The sequence below is a fragment of the Rhinolophus sinicus genome, linkage group LG01 (genome assembly GCF_036562045.2).
Source record: "Rhinolophus sinicus isolate RSC01 linkage group LG01, ASM3656204v1, whole genome shotgun sequence".
Lineage (NCBI taxonomy): Eukaryota > Metazoa > Chordata > Mammalia > Chiroptera > Rhinolophidae > Rhinolophus > Rhinolophus sinicus.
Window position 1 is genome coordinate 196452192 of NC_133751.1, and position 19102 is coordinate 196471293.

The 19102-nt window shown below is 41.4% G+C and overlaps 1 protein-coding gene across 2 annotated transcripts in view; it reads left to right on the forward strand.

Moving 5' to 3' along the window:
- Positions 1-3740: 3740 nt before the first annotated feature.
- ACSL3 (acyl-CoA synthetase long chain family member 3) overlaps positions 3741-19102 on the forward strand; it is a 67185-nt gene continuing 51823 nt past the window's right edge. The window contains exons 1-2 of one of the 2 annotated variants that reach the window (XM_019753683.2): positions 3765-3996; positions 18028-18085. The gene's annotated coding sequence lies outside the window, so the exon portion shown is untranslated. Of the gene's footprint in view, positions 3997-18027; positions 18086-19102 lie in introns of both variants that reach the window. The other variant, XM_019753684.2, reaches the window with a different exon arrangement.

Below are 19102 nucleotides of genomic sequence, written 5' to 3' on the forward strand. Positions count from 1 at the left end.
AGCTAAGTTTATTAGGGTCATTTCCTTTGCTAGTGTTTGGTAGGGGAAGTGAGCTGAGTGCATCTTAGAAAGATGTAGCTCCTCAATAAATACATACTTACATGTAGGAGAAGCCATCTTTTCCTTGTGGCTTTGGATATATTGTGTAAAGATAATGCTTGCAGCAGTTGCAGCCATCTTGTAACCATGAAGGGAGAGAACATGAACACTGAGAATGGCAGAGTGAAGACATAGAAGAATCTGATTCCTTGATAACATCAGTGAGTCTTTGAAGCAACTCTGGAATTGCTTTCCTCTGGACATTTTAAGGGAGATAACAGATGGTTGTATTGTTTAAGCCACTTTTAGTCAGAGATGGGCACTTTTGGATGATATTCATGGCAGACACTGCTGATCAGGCCCTCCCACATTTATTCTTTTCCATGACTGTTTCTGTATTGATGGTGACTACTTTCCATTGGAGAAGCCCAAAATACTGAGCCTTTCTCCCTTGCAGTTAGGATATGAACATGTGGCCCAATTCTGTCCAGTGGGACTTGAGAAGCAGTCTGGTGTGAGCCTTCTGAGAAAAGGTTTCATCCTTAATAAGAAGTGGTGTTTAGGAAATATGCCCCAGTTCTTTGGCCAGATGCTGTTGTGTTTCCATGTGACACTTGAAGCTGTGGCTGCTCTCTGCGACTCTCAATTGCCTGAGGATGAAGACAAAGATGCTAATGTTAGTAGAAGTTAGAAAATGTAGGAGGAGGAGGAGGGGTGGGAAGGGGTCCATGGAGCCTACAGAAAAAGCTCATAAATAGCTTTGATTAACCTCCTCCAGCCACGAACCTGTTTTTACAACAACAGATGACCCAGAGGTGGTCTGGAGCAAGATCATGATCTGAGTCAACAGACCTCCACTCATCTTAGGAGGTCACATCCTCCCGTGGAAGAGCATGCACCCACTTTTCCCATCAAATCAACATGAAACTCCCTCACCCCACACAGCAAACTGTAAGTCCTTGGGTCTCTCTCTCTCTCTCTCTCTCTCTCTCTCTCTCTCACCTGGGCTGGGCCCGGTCTCTTTCCTGAGAATGCATCTCTAATACTGGGAGCCTATGCCTCTCTCTCCTACCGTGTTTCCCCGAAAATAAGACCAGGTCTTATATTAATTTTTGCTCCAAAAGATGCATTAGGGTTTATAGTCAGGGGATGTCATCCTGAAAAATGATGCTAGGGCTTATTTTCTGGTTAGGTCTTATTTTCGGGGAAACCTCCACTAGGTCCATTATTTTCCCTTAGAACGTATCACTAATAAACCCTGCTTGCATATTAATCAGCTTGCTCACCTTTGATTTTTTCAGTGTCAGCAAGAACTGACAGAATGAAAGACGCTAAAAGCTCAGGTCCTCAGTGACATGGCAGAGTCCCTAATCCATCTTGGACTTGCCCTGCTTCTTGTATTATCTTCATGTGAGGTCAATAAATGTCATAGTTTAAGTTGGTTTTTGTTGAAAGTTCTGCTCCTTGCAGCCAGAGCCATCTTAACTCAAACATAGTATCATTTGCCACCTTAGCTCTCTCTGCTTCCAACCCCCAGTCCACCAGAAATGAAAGAACAAAAAAGTTTCTGTTAAACTTTTAAATAACAGCTCCTCCTGGTTGTGTATTATAATGGTTATGGAAAATGCTAGCAGTAATTTGCTATACAGTAACAGACTATTTCTTCGACCCTTAACAGGAAACAGATCATTAGGTATTCATGAGAATTACAAAGGCACTTCGACTCAGTGCTTCTGAAATAACAAAACTATACAAGGAACTACTGGATATTTTCATTTAGTTGGCCATTACAGTTTCTGAATTGAATTTTTCTAAAAAGAAGGAAAATGTAGCCAGATTCCAGAACTCTCGAAAGCTCTAAGTAAAAATAAAAATACACTGAAACCCTTTCTAAAAGAAAAGCAACTATGCATGTGTTATTTTATTTAAAAAACAAAACATCTAGAATCTAAACATACTACATTTCTGTTTAGCCTAAGCAAACAAGATGAGAATTTAGAATTTTAATTCCAAGGAATATTTTCTTTAAAAAATGTCATATATATGTATATGTTTATGTGTATATATGTATTAATATATATACACCCACCATATTTTATACTATAGAAAAAGATAATGAAGAAAAAAGAAAGAAAGAATGAAAGATGATAAGATGTTGCTGGAATTCTACTTGTCTGCTTTATGCTTATTGATGGAAAAATAAGATTCAATAAGATTTTGTCCCTTGGTAATTACTTATTTTTCTAGAGGCTTTTCCTAGTTTTGGAATTACCACTTTTTTTTTTTTTTTTTGGAACTACCACTTTTAAAATATACTTCCCTCTGCAGGTAGAAAGGTAGTAGGCTGTGAAGATAAGAAATTCTGCATTCCATTTATCTTCAGGGTGTATCCTTTGATAGCGTTTAGATTAGCAAGCATCGCATTTTGTTGTGGAAGAACAGGTTGCCTAAGTCGGGTATCCATTCTTTTGCGAAGCTAAATTGGCTTGGGACCCAAGATGAGTGAGCTTGGTTTGCTCTGTGTATCATCACTCCACCTAGTTCAAGTTCAGGCGGCTTCCCTGACTGCGATTCTCCAGGAAAATGAGCCCCTGAAGCCTTAGGCTGGCTCATGACTGTCAACTTTCACCTACTTAACAAAGTTTGCATCTCAGCGAGAATTACTATTCAAGTAACTACTATTTCTAGCTCCTTCATTACGGTACCTACAACCAAAACCGAAACCCTCCAGATTTATTTTATTTCCTGTGGTATCAAACCTGATTTAATGTTATAACTTTATTCATAGGCCAACTAAATATGTTGAATTAAAAAAAAAAAAAAGCCCAATCCTACTACTACTACGATAATGAAGGTCTTTTTTTTCTTACAGTGCACTGTAATTGTCGTTTTAGTCTTTTGTGTTTTGGTTTCTGTTTTTATGCTTGTGGGGAGGCAATCTACCCGTCCTCGGTATCTTTTTTCCTTTCCATAGTGTCTAAAATGAGATCCAATGGCAAACTCTTTAAAATAAAGAAACACTTTTAGATTTATCAGAACGTCCCAAAACAATAATTTGGAGTAAACCTTATCCTTTGAACACAAGTGTCAATCTTGCATAAATAGTGAGTGAATTTGGGGAGGACGGGTTATTTGCTGGGTCAGGTGAAGACAAAAAAGGAGAAATAATAAAGGAATATGCTTTGAATTTTTGAGCCCCTCTCTCTCCTGGAATTTCCACAAATCATTTTGACAAAATGACAGAAATTTGTGCCAGAACGGAATAACGAATGCAGTTAAGAATGAAAATAATACATATTATTTTAGGATCTAGATTAAGACTTATACATTACAGCCATAACTGTGTTTGCAGTTCTTTTTTGGAGGGTTGATCTGTTTCCCCTGGAGAGACGGCCCTTCTTCAGACCCTGCTGGACCTGACTCCTCTGCCCACGAGCTGCCTCAGTGCCCGGCTCCCCTTCTCCTGCGGCCGCGGACCTGTCCCTCCCGGCGGAACCCGTCCCCGCCCCGCGCCGGCTGCGGCTAGGTCCCCTCCGCCGCGGCTGAGGCCGAATGACCCATAGTAACCCCGCTCCGCCCCCGGCCGCCTGCGCCGCGCTCCCCGGCTGGAATTCCATAGGCCCAGCCCCGCACGCGCCACCGCCCGCGGGCCAATGGGCGGCGTCCTCTCTGCATATGCAACGAGCGCCGGCCGGGGGAGCGAGTCCCGGGCGGTTCGGCTCAACAGACGCTGGTGTGCCGGCGCCGGGGAGGTGTGCTGTAGTTGTCGCCGCGGCCGGGGCTGGGACGAGGCGGCGGCGGCGGCGGCAGACGGGGCAGCAGACGGTGGACCCCTCGCACTGCGGCCGCGGCGGCTGCGTCAGAGTCTCCAGGAGGCGGCGCGGGTCGTGAATGCTCTGGGGTGCAGCCAGGCCTGCGTGGGCCCGAGGCCGCAGGAACCGGGGCCCCGGCGTCGCGGTGAGTGCGGCGCCCGTTGTGGGAGCGGCGGGGGCCGGTTGGCGGCGCGGCCTCCGCGTGCTGCCAGCCTGGGCCGGAGATGTGCTCCGGCTTGGGGGAGGGACGCGGCCGTCCTGGGAGCCCCGGGTCCCCGACGTGGCCACCGAGCCCGGCTCCGGGGGTGTGTGCGCAGGCGGCCGCGGGGTTTCGGGCCGGCCCCGCGGCATGGGGAGAACCTGCCAGGCAGGGTGGGAGGCGCCGCGGTGGGGTCCGGGAAGCGGGTGACGTGGGGCCTCGGCCGAACGGCCCACGTGAGCTGGGGGAACCGCAGCGGGAGACGCCGCGCTATCCGGGGGAGGAAGGATGCACGGGGTCTCCTGGCGCTTTGGGGGCGGGGTGGGGGCCTGGCAACTTCGATTAGATCGGCTCTGACACGATCCCTGCGAGGAAACAACCCTGCGATTTCGGAAAACCTTGCTGGAGTGGCCCGCGGGCGTGTCTTGATGCGGAGTTGAAGAAATAGGGTGTGTGAGAGGGGTCGACCTTGGTATTTATTTTAGCCACGACCTGTGGTGGTGGGACTGCGATTAAGGCTGAATTTTGGGGGTTGAGAGTTGAAGGTTCACTTTTCCCCAGGTGCGTTTAAATCATATACCAGTAATAGATTGTGCAGCACGGAGGGCGCGCTTACTGCCCGCAGTCCTGTGGGGTAGGTATTATCAGGCCCGTTTCATAGATGAGGAACCCGAGGGGCGGAGGCATTGAATTGGTTTGTCCAGTCTGGTTTTAAAACATGTGCCCTCAGCTACTAAATATATGGCCCTAAAAAATACAAAGGGTAGAACGACATCTTTAAAATGATATGGAAGCTAGAGAGGGAATAGGCCTCTTGAAAGTGATTACAGATGAATAAAGTGACAAATCGCTGACATTTATTGAGGCTTTAATACATGCCAGGCACTGTACTAAGAGCTTTATACATGGTATCTTTACACTGTTAACAAACCTCTAGGGCGGTGGTGGTTCCCATTTTACAGCTGGAGAAACTGCAGTCTGGAGAAACCTCAGGAAAAGCCTGGAGTCAGAGTGGCCTGTTTAAAAACCCGGAGCTCTCACCTCTAACCACTGTATTATGCTGCCTCTCCTTGGTGGCCGGCTGAATAGTTGCCACAGTGGATTTTTGTTTGGGTGGCCAGGAGAACTGTGGTTTGATGATACCATCTTTCATGATCAGTACAACCGTCTTTGTTTTCCCCAGTTTAGTTCCGAGAGTTGAAGGGTGCTGTTGAGCTGCTCCTGAAAGCATATTAGGTTATAACTGGGAAGAGGTGAGCCATGGGAGTCTGTTGCACAGACTTTATTCTTCTATTTTCTGTCATTTTCCTGTGCACTCCTCACCCTTAGGGATGAGTAAGCCTTCTGTAGTCACTCTGGCATTTTCTCTTTAGACTTTTCCTGGTTTCTCCCTTTTACGAAAAGGGTTGGTTCTGTAGAATGACAGTGTTGTTCAGTGTAGGGCTTGCATATTCCTGTAATGCTTAAATTTTCCCCTCAAAATGAACTGTTGGGAAGCAAAAATCTTTATGTGAGATTTGGACTTGAAGATGGGATTTGGATGTTTTCAGGAAAGCCAGGCCAAAAAAGGTGACAGGTTTTTCTAACTTTAGATAAGCAGCATGGTAATTATCTATAGTATCCAGTGTTGTTTACACTTTACAGAGTGATTTAAGATTTTCACTTCTTAGGAGATGAAAATGATGACATGATTTGGGAAATACAAACTGTTGAATAATAGGTGAATATTTCAGTTGAATATGTATTCAGCTGATACAGGAATTCATTGCAGTACATTTACGGAAGGCCACCTGCATTGAAAGCACTGTACTGGGTCTGCCATGTGGAATAAACAAAAAGATGAACTTGAGAAAGTCCTTACTTTGAAGATTTCAATTTAATGACTATCAGTACTCAGATTTAAGTGTTCCCCCCCCTTTTTTCAAAGTACTATCAATGTTAGCCCATATTATCCTCATAAGAACCTAATATCATGAGCAGAAAAATGGAGATTTAGAGGTACAATTGCCAGATATGGTGATTACTAGTAGATGGGATGGGAGGAGATGTTGAGTGATTACTAGTTTACCATTTTGGATTCCTCAATGTAGAGGTGATGGCTGAAACCATGGGCCTGGGTGAGATTGCTTATGGAGGGACTGGAGTAAGAACTGGAGGAAGCCTGGCATGGAGCAGGGGAGAGGAAGCTGAGCTTGCAAAGGAGATGGGAGGAGTGGCCAGGGAAGTGAGAGGACAACCAGCAGCAGGTGTCCTTGCAGCCAAGGGGGGAAGCGGTCAATACTGTGGAATGCTCCTATGAGAGGAAAATTGAGTACCATCCTTTGGATTTAGCGACTCAGAGGTCATGGGTGACCTTCCCGGAAGATTGATGTGGTGGTAGGGGTCGGGAGGGGAGCAGAAGTGAGCGGAAGGTAAGGAAAAATGGAAACAGAAAGCAAGGAAACTGCTTCCAAAAGTTTTGGTTTTAGCATGTTCAAATGCAGATGGGAAGGTGTGTGTTGAGAGGGAGTGGTTGAATACAGATGAGAGAAGTGTTACTTGTTAGTGCAAAGTTCCTGAGAGGATGGGAGGGAATGGGAGCCAAAGCACAAGCTGGAAGGAGGGACACTTCTTCTGCAGTAACAGAAGACAGCCCTGTAACTGACCTGATACGAATCAGTACCTTATTATTGAGCCCTGAACAATTTCCAAAAAATTGCCAAGAACTGTTAAATTTCTATAAAAATCAGCGCAATTTTATCTCCCTTATGACATAAGTCTTTTTTAGAACAATTCACCACAGAAGCATTTTTTCTCTTTTTCCTTCTTCCCCTCTCCTTTCTTTATCCTTTAATTGATATACAAAAATTGGCACATATTTAATGTATCCAATTTGATGAGTTTGGACATGCGTGCACCTGTGCAATCATCACCACAAGGTAATAGATATGGTCATCACCTCCAAGTTTCCTCGTCCCTCTCTTTTGTTTGTTTTGTTTTTCTCTGAACTTCACCAGTTTTTTTGGTAAGCAGTAACAAGGTATTCTGAATCTGGTGTGTGAGTGAACCCATTGTCTAAATAAAAGCATACATCACTTAAAGGGGACCAGGAAATATTAATTACTTAAGGGCAAAAGTATTCAGGCTGTATGAAGGTCTGCACCAGATGTGGTTAATGTGGAGTGAGCAATGCAGAGGACAGAGAGGCCATGTTTGGCCAGGAAAAGATCAGCTGAGCAAAATGAGACATAAGTTGGATTTGAGGGAAGAGTTGAGTTTGAAGAAGGTATTCAAGTGGGGAAGAGCAGAATTGACAGATAAAATTGAGGCATCGACTTTTTGGGGGCACTAGGGAAGCTGTGAGGATAAATCACATCGGGGGGGGGGGACAAAAGCAGACTTGGAGGACAAGTACAATTAAGACTTGGCATAAACTCATTTATTTATTGATTTCCTTCAACTTGGGAAGTAATTGTTGAATGAATGGAAGGTCCTAGGAATAGGAAGGGAGACTGAGCAGCCAGCAAGTGAAGACAACCACGTGGGCTCTGAGTTGTTATAAGAAGGACATCTGGGGTCTGGCCCAAGTTGTTTCTAATGCTGCTGCTGTGACTGTCAGCACGGCACTGCACACCACAGCCTGGCAGCGTGCCTCCATTTAGCCTTTCTGGAACTTAGTTTCCTTGTCTGTAATCCTTTCTTGCTTAACAAAGTTATGATCTGCTTCTCCATCAGTGCTCTTTTTCTTTTACCTCCCTCTTCACCTTTCTGTTTTACTTGGCTCAGGCTTTTTATTATCTATACCATATTTCTTATGTTTCTTTCAAACTTTATTAGTGACGTTGTGCATTTCCCCCTGGTGTATTTTATGTGTTTACTACTCGGAATTCACTGGGGTACTTGATGGGTGTTATAGATACTAATTACACAACTGCATAGATAGTCAACCTTTTTAATATTAGTTTAGTTCTGAATTGATTTTGTATTTATAACAGTTTGTTTCTCTGCATCGATGTTTCTGGTTTTTAAGATAATCAGTGTCATTTTGGCCAACATTATGAAAAGTTCCTACTTCAACCCCCAGAATTTCTTATTTTTACTTATTTTGCTTTTTTGGGGGTTGCAGTCATTCTCATTCTGGACATTGACTTTGGCTCTTTTACTGTAAGACTAAAACAACCAGAAATTCTTGTCTTCCCCTTCGAGACTGTTGCTCTCTGGACTTGATACCTCCTATTTGGGGGCAGGGTTGGGTAGTTGAGTTCTTTCTAAGATGAAGCAAGGAGTTAATTTAGTTCCATGGAATACCAGAACGAACCAGAATAAATTCATCTTAGAACTGTATTTGACATAATTTTAAGGTAAAGAGAATTGGCATTAATTGAAACTGTACCACGTGGACCATAATACATGGAGTCATTTTTTACGTATTCACAGTTGATATTTCCCTAACTCATTTTCCTTTTGTTTTGTAACTTTCCATATTGCTTATGTGTTAGAGTCTAAGAATTTGTGTTCATCATTTACTCTGGAACTCAGCTTGACTTGTAGACTGATGCCTATTTAGACAGCATAGCGCTCTCCTTAGAAACTAAAAAACGTTTACTTTGTATATCACTTACCGAGGCATAAAAAAGAATACTTGTTCTCTCCAACAGCATCTTGAAGTGGGAGCATTATGGGCCACAGTGGGTGGCTGGGAGTGAGGTGTGAGGCTTGAGGGAGCTTGTGGGACCCCAAGTATGAGGAAGGAGATTAGTGTGGTCTAGAGGAGTGACGAAGGGCTTGAGCTTTGTGACCACACTGTTGCTTGAGTCCCCAAATCTGGTTCTACCTCTTTCTAGTTTTGTGACCACCCACAGCAAATTACTTCACCTCTGAGCTTCAGTTTCTTAAGATAAAGATGATATTTGTCTTGAAGAGTACGTGTGTATGCTATCTCTGGGTGCTGGAAGAAAATGCTAGAAATTTTATTTCTTTTTAAAAGTTTCCATATTTTATGTACGAGTAGTCACAGTATGCTGGACAATATTAAAACTATATACAACGTTAAAGGTACACGTGTTTGGGATGCCAGCAGTTTACCAAAAGGGGCTTGTTGTGATCCTTAAAGTTTTGAGATGGTGAGCTAGTATATACAAGTGAGGCCCATGCTTGGAGACTTACTAGTTTGAGGGCAGCTTTAGAGATGAACTGAGTTTGGAATGGAGTTGAAGAGCTCGGGTTAGTTCGCTCTGGGAAATGAAGGAATTTGGATTTAGGGAGTATGTGTCTGTAAGTTCATCTGAAAAGTAGTGGATGTAGTAAAATGTAGTAATGATTTGAATTACTACTTTGTGAAAGTCTTAAACTGTATATTCTCACACTATATCATGTGTTAGAAGATCGCATGGTAGAAATTTGGGTAGGACATAACCCAGAAACATGAGTCAGTATTAGGGAATTGTTCTTGAAGTCTGGCTAGTTTGCCCCCAGATAACTGAGAGCCAACTGTAGGTATACATAAGTTAATAATGTTTATATTGCATGAGCCAGAGGGCAGGCATGTTAAGTATAGGTGATTAATTACAGTTTTGTGTTTCTTATTGTTAATTTCAAATTGCTGTATGAAATAATAAATGTATTTCTTTTTAGGTAAATCTAAAACATGTTTCTTTTGGGTTCCTTTAGGGAGAATAGTGTTTAATGTATCCCTCCACTGCAAAGGAAGCTCTGTGAGGAGAGCGATATTTGTGTTTCATTTACTGATGGACACTCAGAGCCCAGCATATAGAAGAGACTCATTTTTTGAAGGGATCAATCTTTGCATCTCTGCCATGTAGCACATGGACATGAAATGCTAAGTAAATGTTTGTGAAATTGAGTTGAAAGAGTTGAGCATAATACCAGAAAATTTTTGTAAGGCCAACATCGTGACATCAAAATGACGGTATACACTTTCTAGTGGGAGCTCAGGAAATGTCTTGACAGTAGACTCACTGTTGATAAGATATGCATGTGAGTAGCTAGCTGCTTGAGTAATACATATAGATATAATGTAAAAATTATGCGATCAAGAAGGCAAGAAAGTGTGATGAATTGCCTCAGGCCAGGCCAGCTGCTTGTACTTTAATGTCATACCACTTATCAACGTCTCTGTAGCTTCTGACACTCCTGACAATGTCCTCATTGACTCTCATATCTTTCTTTGGCTTCTAGGACATTGCTTTTGGCTTCTTTACCTTTCTAGCTGGCTTTTATAGTGTCTGTCCTTAATCCTTATATCTTATAAGTGAATATGCAGTCGATTCTTGAACAACTGTATAGGGGTGAAGGATTAGGGTCATTGACCCACCTGTACAGTTGAAAGTCCACGTATGACTTTTGAGTCCCCCAAAACTTAACTACTAATAGCCTACCATTGGTTGGAAGCCTTACTGATAACAAACAATCGATTAACACATATTTTTGTATGTTATATGTATTACACAACTGTATTTTAACAATAAAGTGAGCTAAAGAAAAAAATGCTGTTAAAATCATAAGGAAGAGAAAATACATTTACAATATTGTATGTATTTATTGAAAAAATCCCCATGCAGCTCACACCCTTCTGTTATTTTTGAGGGGTTCCATGCTTTCAACTGTAAGATGGATAGAGTCAGTGTTGACTCTAAAATCTACATCTTCAGCTGTATCTAGAGCCCCAGTCCTGTATTTCTGACAATATCCTGAATATCTCTGCTGGTCATTCCCACAAATCATAGCCAACCCTGTACCCATGCACTCTTAAATGTATCAGCTCTTTGTCCCGTATTGCTCATATCTGTCACAAGTCCCCCGTGTTCTAGAAATGGTAACGTTAATCTTCAGAGATTAATATTCACATTCCCCCTTTCCTACTGGTTTTACCTCAAGAAGTTTCTACAGTCGGTCCACTTCTTTTGTATCTACTGCCATAAACTCTGGACCTCTTCAGTTTTCACTTGGGCTCTTGTAATAACTACATACCTGGAATCCTTTCTGGTTTGTTTTCTGTGTTGATCCAAGTAGTCATTCTGCAAAAACCAATTCCTTGCCTAAAAACCTATCTTATTCTACCTGCAACACGTTTTGATATTCCATTTTCATTTTTTTTCTCCCCCCCCCCCCCCCCCCCAGTTCAAGCCGTTGTTTCTCAGTCTAGTTGTGTAGGACACAGCTCCCTGGCCCATGCTGGTATTATGAGCCTTGCACCCCTTCCCTCTCCGTATTAAGAGCCTTGCACTTCCCCCCTGCCCCAGGTTCTGGAGAGAATATTATTGGACCAATGCGTCTGCATTTCTGATACAGGTCTCACCCGTCAGAGGCTGCTGGGTCCTTGTGGTGCCCATGTTTGCCGTAGTTTGCTTGAGTAGAGATGGGAGCAAAGTGACATCACAGAGTTCAAACACAATCAGTGCTTCTCTCCCCAGCAGTAGTCAGCCAGGCAATGTGGGCTGTGCAGACCACTGTGATAGCCCAGGAGATGGTTTTGTAATCAGAAAAAAAGACTTGGGAACAAATCATTTTTGGGATGTGGAGCTGTGGACGAGAGGTATTGCTGGGCTGGTTGTTTGCTTCAGGGATCTGCTCTCATCTTTCTAGGACTTACATTCAGCCACTGGCTTACTTCTGATTTTTCTTGGATGCTGCTGAATTGATTGAATAATCAGCGTTTTACCCACTCATCTGAAATGCCACCATCGTCACATATAAAAGTCCCCTGACTGTTTCTGATTTTTAAATTCTGTACCAGAACAATTAGTGTTAGTTTTGACATTTAATAGAGCAAGTATGCACTAACTATTCTTGTTTTGAAATTTTATTAGCTAATCTTAAAATATTTTCTTCTAGATAAACTTTGGAATTAATATATCAAATAACCATACAAAACAAACAACAAAGTCCTAGTAGGATTTTGATTAGGATTGCATTTGGTTTGGTTGATTTTGGTGGAATTATATTTATTCTTTCTACCCAGGAACTAGCCTGTCTTTCCATATATACAGGTCTTTTAGTGTCTATCAGTAGCATTTTATACGTACATAAATACATATGTATGTTTAAGGTGCTGTGTACATTAAGTATGTTAAAGTTGCCTTCACTGCTGTGACTAAGATCTTTTCCCTTTGCATGTTCTAACTGGCTATTACTAGTATATAGGAACACTATCAATTTTTATTTACCTAATTTCCAGATATCTTAGTGAATTCTCCGTCTGGTTGAATAGTTTTCAGATGATTTTTTCGTCAGACAGCCAATTATCTGCAAACAGTAGTGATTCTGTGTCTCCTTTTCCAGTATTTCTGCTACCTATTTCTTTTGTCTTCGCGTTGGCTAGACTGCAGTGCTGTTCAGAAGAAATGCTATGAGGCACACATGTAAGCCATATATGTCATTTTAAATTTCTAGTGGGCATCAACAAGAAGTAAATTCTGAGATGTCCTAAATTAAATTGCAACAGGCCAGAGGGTGGAAGGAAGAGACAAGGGGTTAATTACTTAACAACTCCAAGGGAAAACCCAAAAAAGACTACTCACACTCCTGAGTGCATTTTGGAATTTTGGGTTAACTTCCAGGTGGCTATTTGCACAATCGTCTAAAAGGGAGATGGCTCCATGGAAGCACTGGAGGCCCGCTTCTTGTTTACACATGAGCTTTCAGGACTGCTGCCTGCAGTGAACCCAAAAGAGCCAATGCTTCCTCGTGGACTCCGGCGCCTATCCCAGAACTGGCCCCACTTCACTTCCCCATCCCCTTGTCTAGAGCTAATGTAAATTCTTTCAGAAGGGCTTGTATCTTTCTACCGGCTACTTGATGTTTAAAAATACTTGCCGACTCCAGGATGGCAGATGTGCTTGGCTTGTTCACTGAGCCATGTTGCTGGTAGCTTAGACTTCACGCTCCAGGACTTGGTTTTCTTTTTTCTTGCTAGCAATTGGCTTAGCAAACCCTACCTTTTGAAGGGACTTTCCACCGTGGAAGTTAAATTTTTAGTTTAGGAGCCTGTTAAATAAAGTAAAACAAAACAGGTAAGTTTAATATATTTTACTTAATATATCCAGAATATTGTTGCCGGAAAACGGGTTCTTGGAAAACGGGTTCTTGGTATCGTCACAGGAAAGAATTCAAGGATGCCCTGAGTAAGCCAGCCCAGTGGCATTTATTTCAGAAGGACAGTACACTCAAGAAGGGAGAGTGGGCAGGCCTGGAGAAGAGCGACTGCCCCTAAGAAGAAAGAGGTTTAGGAATTGATTCTAAAATGAGGGTGCAAAATATTCAAGACTTATAGGTATTCCTAGGCAGGTGGCTGACCACGCCTTCCCCTTGTGGGGAGGGATTTTTGTCCTTATTTTGCTCTTGTCAGAAGTGTCATGGCGGCTTAGAGGGGTGGAGATTTTTCCTGACCGCAGTACTAATATTAGAATCCATTGTAATTAGCTAAAGTTTACCTTGAGGGACAAGATGGGACCTGGATCTGCTCTCGGCCACCGAAATCTAATTCTGGCCCGTCTGGTTGTTGTACTTTTTCTTAAGGAATCTCATCTCCCTTCTTTGTTTTCCTGCACTTCCGGTCCCCTCTCTGCCCTTGGCCCTGTTCTTTCTGCCTATGGTAACATCATCATTTCAACATACAATCAACATAAAAACTGAGATGTTTTACATTATTTTTTTCGTACTATGTCTGCAATTCCATGTATATTTTTTCATTTAGAGCACATCTCAATTTGGACAAGCTACACTTCAAGTGTTCAGTAGCTACATGTGGCTAGTGGTTATAGGGCTGGAGTTTTCTTAAATAGCGTATACTAATTATGGTCATAACCGGCTTTTTTGTCTTGTTCCTGACTTTAATGGACATTACCTTTGAGTATGATGTTTGCTATTGGCTTCTGAGAAATACATATACTTTTGTTAAGTTAAAGGAGTTTACTTTTGTTAAGTTAAAGGATTTTTCTTTTGTTTCTGAGTAAGAAGTCCCCCCCCCCCTTTTTTTAAATTTTATTGGGGAATGTTGGGGAACTGTGTTTTTCCAGGGCCCAACAGCTTCAGGTCAAGTTGTCCTTCAATCCAGTTGTGAAGGGTGCAGCTCAGCTCCAAGTCCAGTTGCTGTTTTTAAGAATTAGTTGCAGGCGGTGCAGTCCACCGTCCTATGTGGGAATTGAACCGGCAACCTTGTTAAGAGCTCTGCGCTCTAACCAACTGAGCCTTTTAAAGTTCTTTTTAAAGTTAATAATTGATATTTACTTTCTTTAAATACTTTTTTAAAACATATACTGACATGATCACATCACACCTTTCCTTCCCACTTAATCTAGTAAAATATAGAGAATTATAATAATAGAGTCCTATGGTATGATACAAAAACATATTTGGTTACTGTCCCCATTTTTGGAACCGAGCTCCTAAAACCCTGAGTGATAGGAGTGTCTTTTGTTATTTATAAGAGCTCCTCTGGATCACACTGGAGTTTATGCTAATGAAGTGATTTAGGGTGGGGTCCTTGGTTCCTTGGTTAGCCTCAGGATAGGGCTGGTCACCTGAAAGACACTGAGATTAGAGGATTTGAGGAATTTTCAGCACAACCCACCCACCTATCAGGAGTGAGGGAGGCAGAGATTGAGCGATATAAAAACTCTTGAATGGTGAGATTCAGTAAGGTTGGTGAATACATTCAGGTGTGGGAGTGGTGCACCTGGAGGAGTTTGGAAGCTTGGCTTTGTGCCCTCTTCCCCCCATCCCTTGTCCTGTGCATCTCTTCCATTTGATTGTACCTGAGTTATATCCTTTATAGTGTTCCTGAGTTGTGTGAGCCATTCTAGCAAATTACTGAACCCGAGGAGGGGATTGTGGGAATCCCTGGTTTATAGCTGATGGGATTTGTGACCAGCAAATGGAGAACAGTCTTATGAGACTGAACTGGTAACCTGTGGGATCTAGCTCTTGTAAAATAGATTACAAAGCTTAGATCAAGTCTGTCTTTAAAGAAATTGTCTTTAAAACTTATCAAAGGGATACATATATGAGGTGTGATTAAACAGTATGGTGAACGTTTAAATACAAAAAAGTTATTACAGCAGAAGACACATTGCCATTAATCCCCCTAAAAATACGTATTTCCCCTCGCTTCAAACACACTTATCCCATGTTCTTACCACTTTCTGAAGCAGTTCTGGAAGTCCTCTTTCGTGAGTGTCTTTAGTTGCGCTGTCGTGGCTGCCTCAATATCCTGAATCATTTTGACTTAGTGGAAGAGCCAGAAGTTGCATGGTACCAGATCCGGTGAATAAGGCAGATTAGGACACACCGTAATGTTTTTATTTGACAGAAAATGCCATATACCAGAAGCGATGTGTGACATGGAGCATTGTCGTGACTGGGGATGATTTACAGCACACTTGCAAACACACCTTCTCTCAGTTGTAGCTCACACTCGACTGACTGCACCGAACAAGTTGAAACTTGTCACATGCTGTTACTAAGGTTCAACGCGCCACTTTCCATATTGAAGATCCCTGCCTTTCCGTTGGATAGCACTCAGCAGCAGCATTTACTGTATTTTGTGCTCATAATGGAAAGGCTCCGTGTCATACATCACTTCTGGCATAAGGCAATTTCTGTCAAATAAAAACATTACAGTTTGTCCTTATCCACCTTATTCACCAGATCTCGTACCGTGCGACTTCTGTCTCTTCCCCAAAGTCAAAATGACCATGAAAGGTAAATGTTTTGAATCGATTCAGGACATCGAGGCAGCCACGGCACCACAACTAATGACACTCATGAGAGAGGACTTCCAGAACTGCTTCAGAAAGTGGCAAGAACGTTGGGTAAGTGTGTTTGAAGTGAAGGGGCGTATTTTGAGGGGGATTATGGCAATGTGTCTTTTACTGTAACATTTTTTTTATTTAAACATTCATGGTATTGTTTGATCACACTTCGTACTTGTTAACAAGATTCAATGTTTATTGAGGGCCAATTAAGTACTAGAACCTGTCATGTTGGACCATTTAATTAACAAAACAAAACAGGGTGAAGTAAGTACACAGGTATGCCAAAGTTTCTCCAGGGCAGATTTCTCAGAAGGGATTTACTGGGTCATAGGAATTTACATTTTCAGCTTTTACTATTACAGATGTTGCCAAATCACTCTCCGAGGTGGCTGCACTTCCCCAGTAATGCCCAGAACTCACTTGTTTCCTATATCTTTGCCAATACTTGTGATTTTTTTTTCATTAAAAAAGCCTGTTGGGCAAAATGATATTTTAGTTTGCATTTCTTTGATAACTAGTGGGGTTGATCATTTTTTTCATAGTTAATCGACAGTTGGATATTTTGGTGCATATACATAGCCCATTTTTTTCTATTAAGTTATTTCTTTAAAAAATTCCACAAATATGGATATGGATTGTTCATATATGTTCTCATTTGCATAGGAAACTAACAAGTAAATTTATAAGATTTCCCCCCCTCCCAATGGATAGATAGATAGTTGGATGAATAAATGAATGAACTTGTCTAGAGTCACAGCTGCTAAGAAACAGCAGGGATGATTTTGGACCCAGATATATCTGGTTTTAAGGCCTGTCTTTTTTTTTTTTTTTTTAAGTACATCTGGCTGCCTTCCTGCGAATGAGGAAATTAATAATGAGGCAGTGGTGTGCTGAATTTTAATTCAAAATACTTAACTGTTAGTTCTGCTTGCCAGCTCTATGAATTTAGGCTGCTGTTAATATTAAAGTGATGGTGACAGCTAACTAGCTGCATCACAAGTGATTGAGAAAATCATTGAGATAATGTATAAAAGTGTTGTACATACAGTGAAGTAGTGTTTATAAAAGTACTTTTTGGCCCCATAATGAGTGAATAAACAATATACTTTTAAAGAAAGTTTTGGATGTGCCCCCTTTCTAAAAAAATAGACTATGTTTTAGAGCAGTTTCGGGTTTACAGCAAAATTGAGCAGAAGGTAAAGGTAGAGATTTCCCGGGTATCCCCTGCCCGCACATCTGCACAGCCTCTTCCATTATCGGCATCGCACGCCAGATGGTACATTTATTACAGTTGGTGCATCGACAGTGATGTGTCCTTATCACTCAGTGTCCTTAGTTTACGTTAGGGATCGCTCTTGATATTGTGCATTCCGTGGGCTTCACCAAATATGTAATGACATCCATCTACATCATCCTTATCATACGGAGTAGTTCCACTGCTTTAAAAATCCTCTGTGCTCTGCCTGTTCATTCCACCATCCTTCCAAACGCTTGGCAACCTTCTGTTGTCTCAGTATTTTCAATACTGTCTCAGTAGCTTTTTCCAGAATGTCATATAGTTGGAATCACACAGTTTATAGCCTTTTCAGATTGGCTTCTTACACGTAGTACCGTGCATTTAAGTTTCCTCCATGTCTTTTCATGGCTTGATAGCTCATTTCTTTTTAGCGCTGACTAATCTTCCGTCGTCTGAGTGGACCACAGTTTGTACATTCACTTACTGAAGGACATCTTGGTTACTTTTACGTTTTGGCAAATATGAATAAAGCTGCTGTAAATATGTGTGTGTATTTTTTTCCTGTAGACATAAATTTTCAACTCATTTGGGTAAATATCAAGGAGCTCGATTGCTGGATCATATGGTGAGAGTATGTTTAGTTTGTAAGACACCAAATTGTCTTCCAAAGTGGATGCACCTTTTTGCGTTCTCAGCAGCAGCTGCAGTCAGTGCAAATCCTTGTTGCTCTTGTTAGCATTTGGTGATGTTAATGTTTTGGATTTTGGCCACTCTAATAGGTGTGTAACGGTACATAATATGCTTTTTTTGGTGAAAGGTTACGTGATAAAATGTCACTTGCTAGTGTGATAGATGGTGTTTCCAGAAAAACACAACAGAAATTTTCCTGTGAGGTTTGGAAGTAGAAATACTTCCAGGGAAAGGTTGATATTTGCCTCTGGTTAACCATGAGTAGTAATGCCTATCTTTATGTTTTTCTTTTGTCAGGTATTGAAAGAAAGGCGCATATCTTGAAGGCACTAGCACCTCCTACCATTGTCATCTGGTAATATGTTTCATTTTTTGAATTACAGGATATTTCTGTTATTAGGCATAAAATGTATTAAAGTGTGGCTAAATGTCAAAGAAAACAAATGCTTTCCATTTTGTGATTCTAGAATTGTGAGTTACGAGAAGGTAGCTTTCTTACTAATTTTCATTCCATACAAACCCATTGGAACATGAAGCCATGTTATTCAGTATTATTTACCTTCCTTTCCTCAACTTGAATTTCATTAAGCATCTGTGAAAGAGTTTAAACTCAGTAGCCTCTTTATTTTGCGAAGCTTAGCACTAATTAGACTGGTATTGGTGGTTCAAAATGTGCTGGTCATTTTAAATTCGTGTGAGTTATTTTAAATTTCTAACAGAACATTTTAACAGAAGCAGGTTCAAGGACAGGAAAAGAGCAGTGTGCTTTTTGTTAACTTACAGCAAATTCTGCATGTTAATTACAGCTGTCATGGGGTAAAATACTTCATATATCACAGTTTTATTCTTTCCTTACTGTGGTTTCTGAAGTGAATTAGAGCTTGTGAAATTTTGGGGCAAGAATTTAAGGATTTAAGTGACCTGAAAGATTTTAGCGTTCTGAGACATTAAAGTAAAAGTGGGTGGAACTGTTACAAGGAATAATCCATGTTGGTAAAGTGCTTTGAGTCTATAAAAGCAATAAGCTTAATTTTATCTATTAGAATCATGGTTGTTGACATTTATCTTTAGTTTCAGAAAATCATTTCAAAATCTATGCTCACATCAGTTGAATTTATTAATCCTTATATTTTCTACTGATTTTAAGAAGTTATACAAGTAGTATGTTTATTATTAAAAATTGTAAACTGCATCGGAATGTGTAAGTAAAAGGGAACCTTCCCTGTCCCCTGAGTTTCTTCCTAGGGATTACCTCTTACCCACTTGGAGTGGGTCCTTCCAGACCTTTTATGTGCATATTCAAGGTCACCATCTTTTAATGAGATGGGTGTGATGAAAAAAGAAATGTACTTTGCCCATTGGTGTGCCTTCA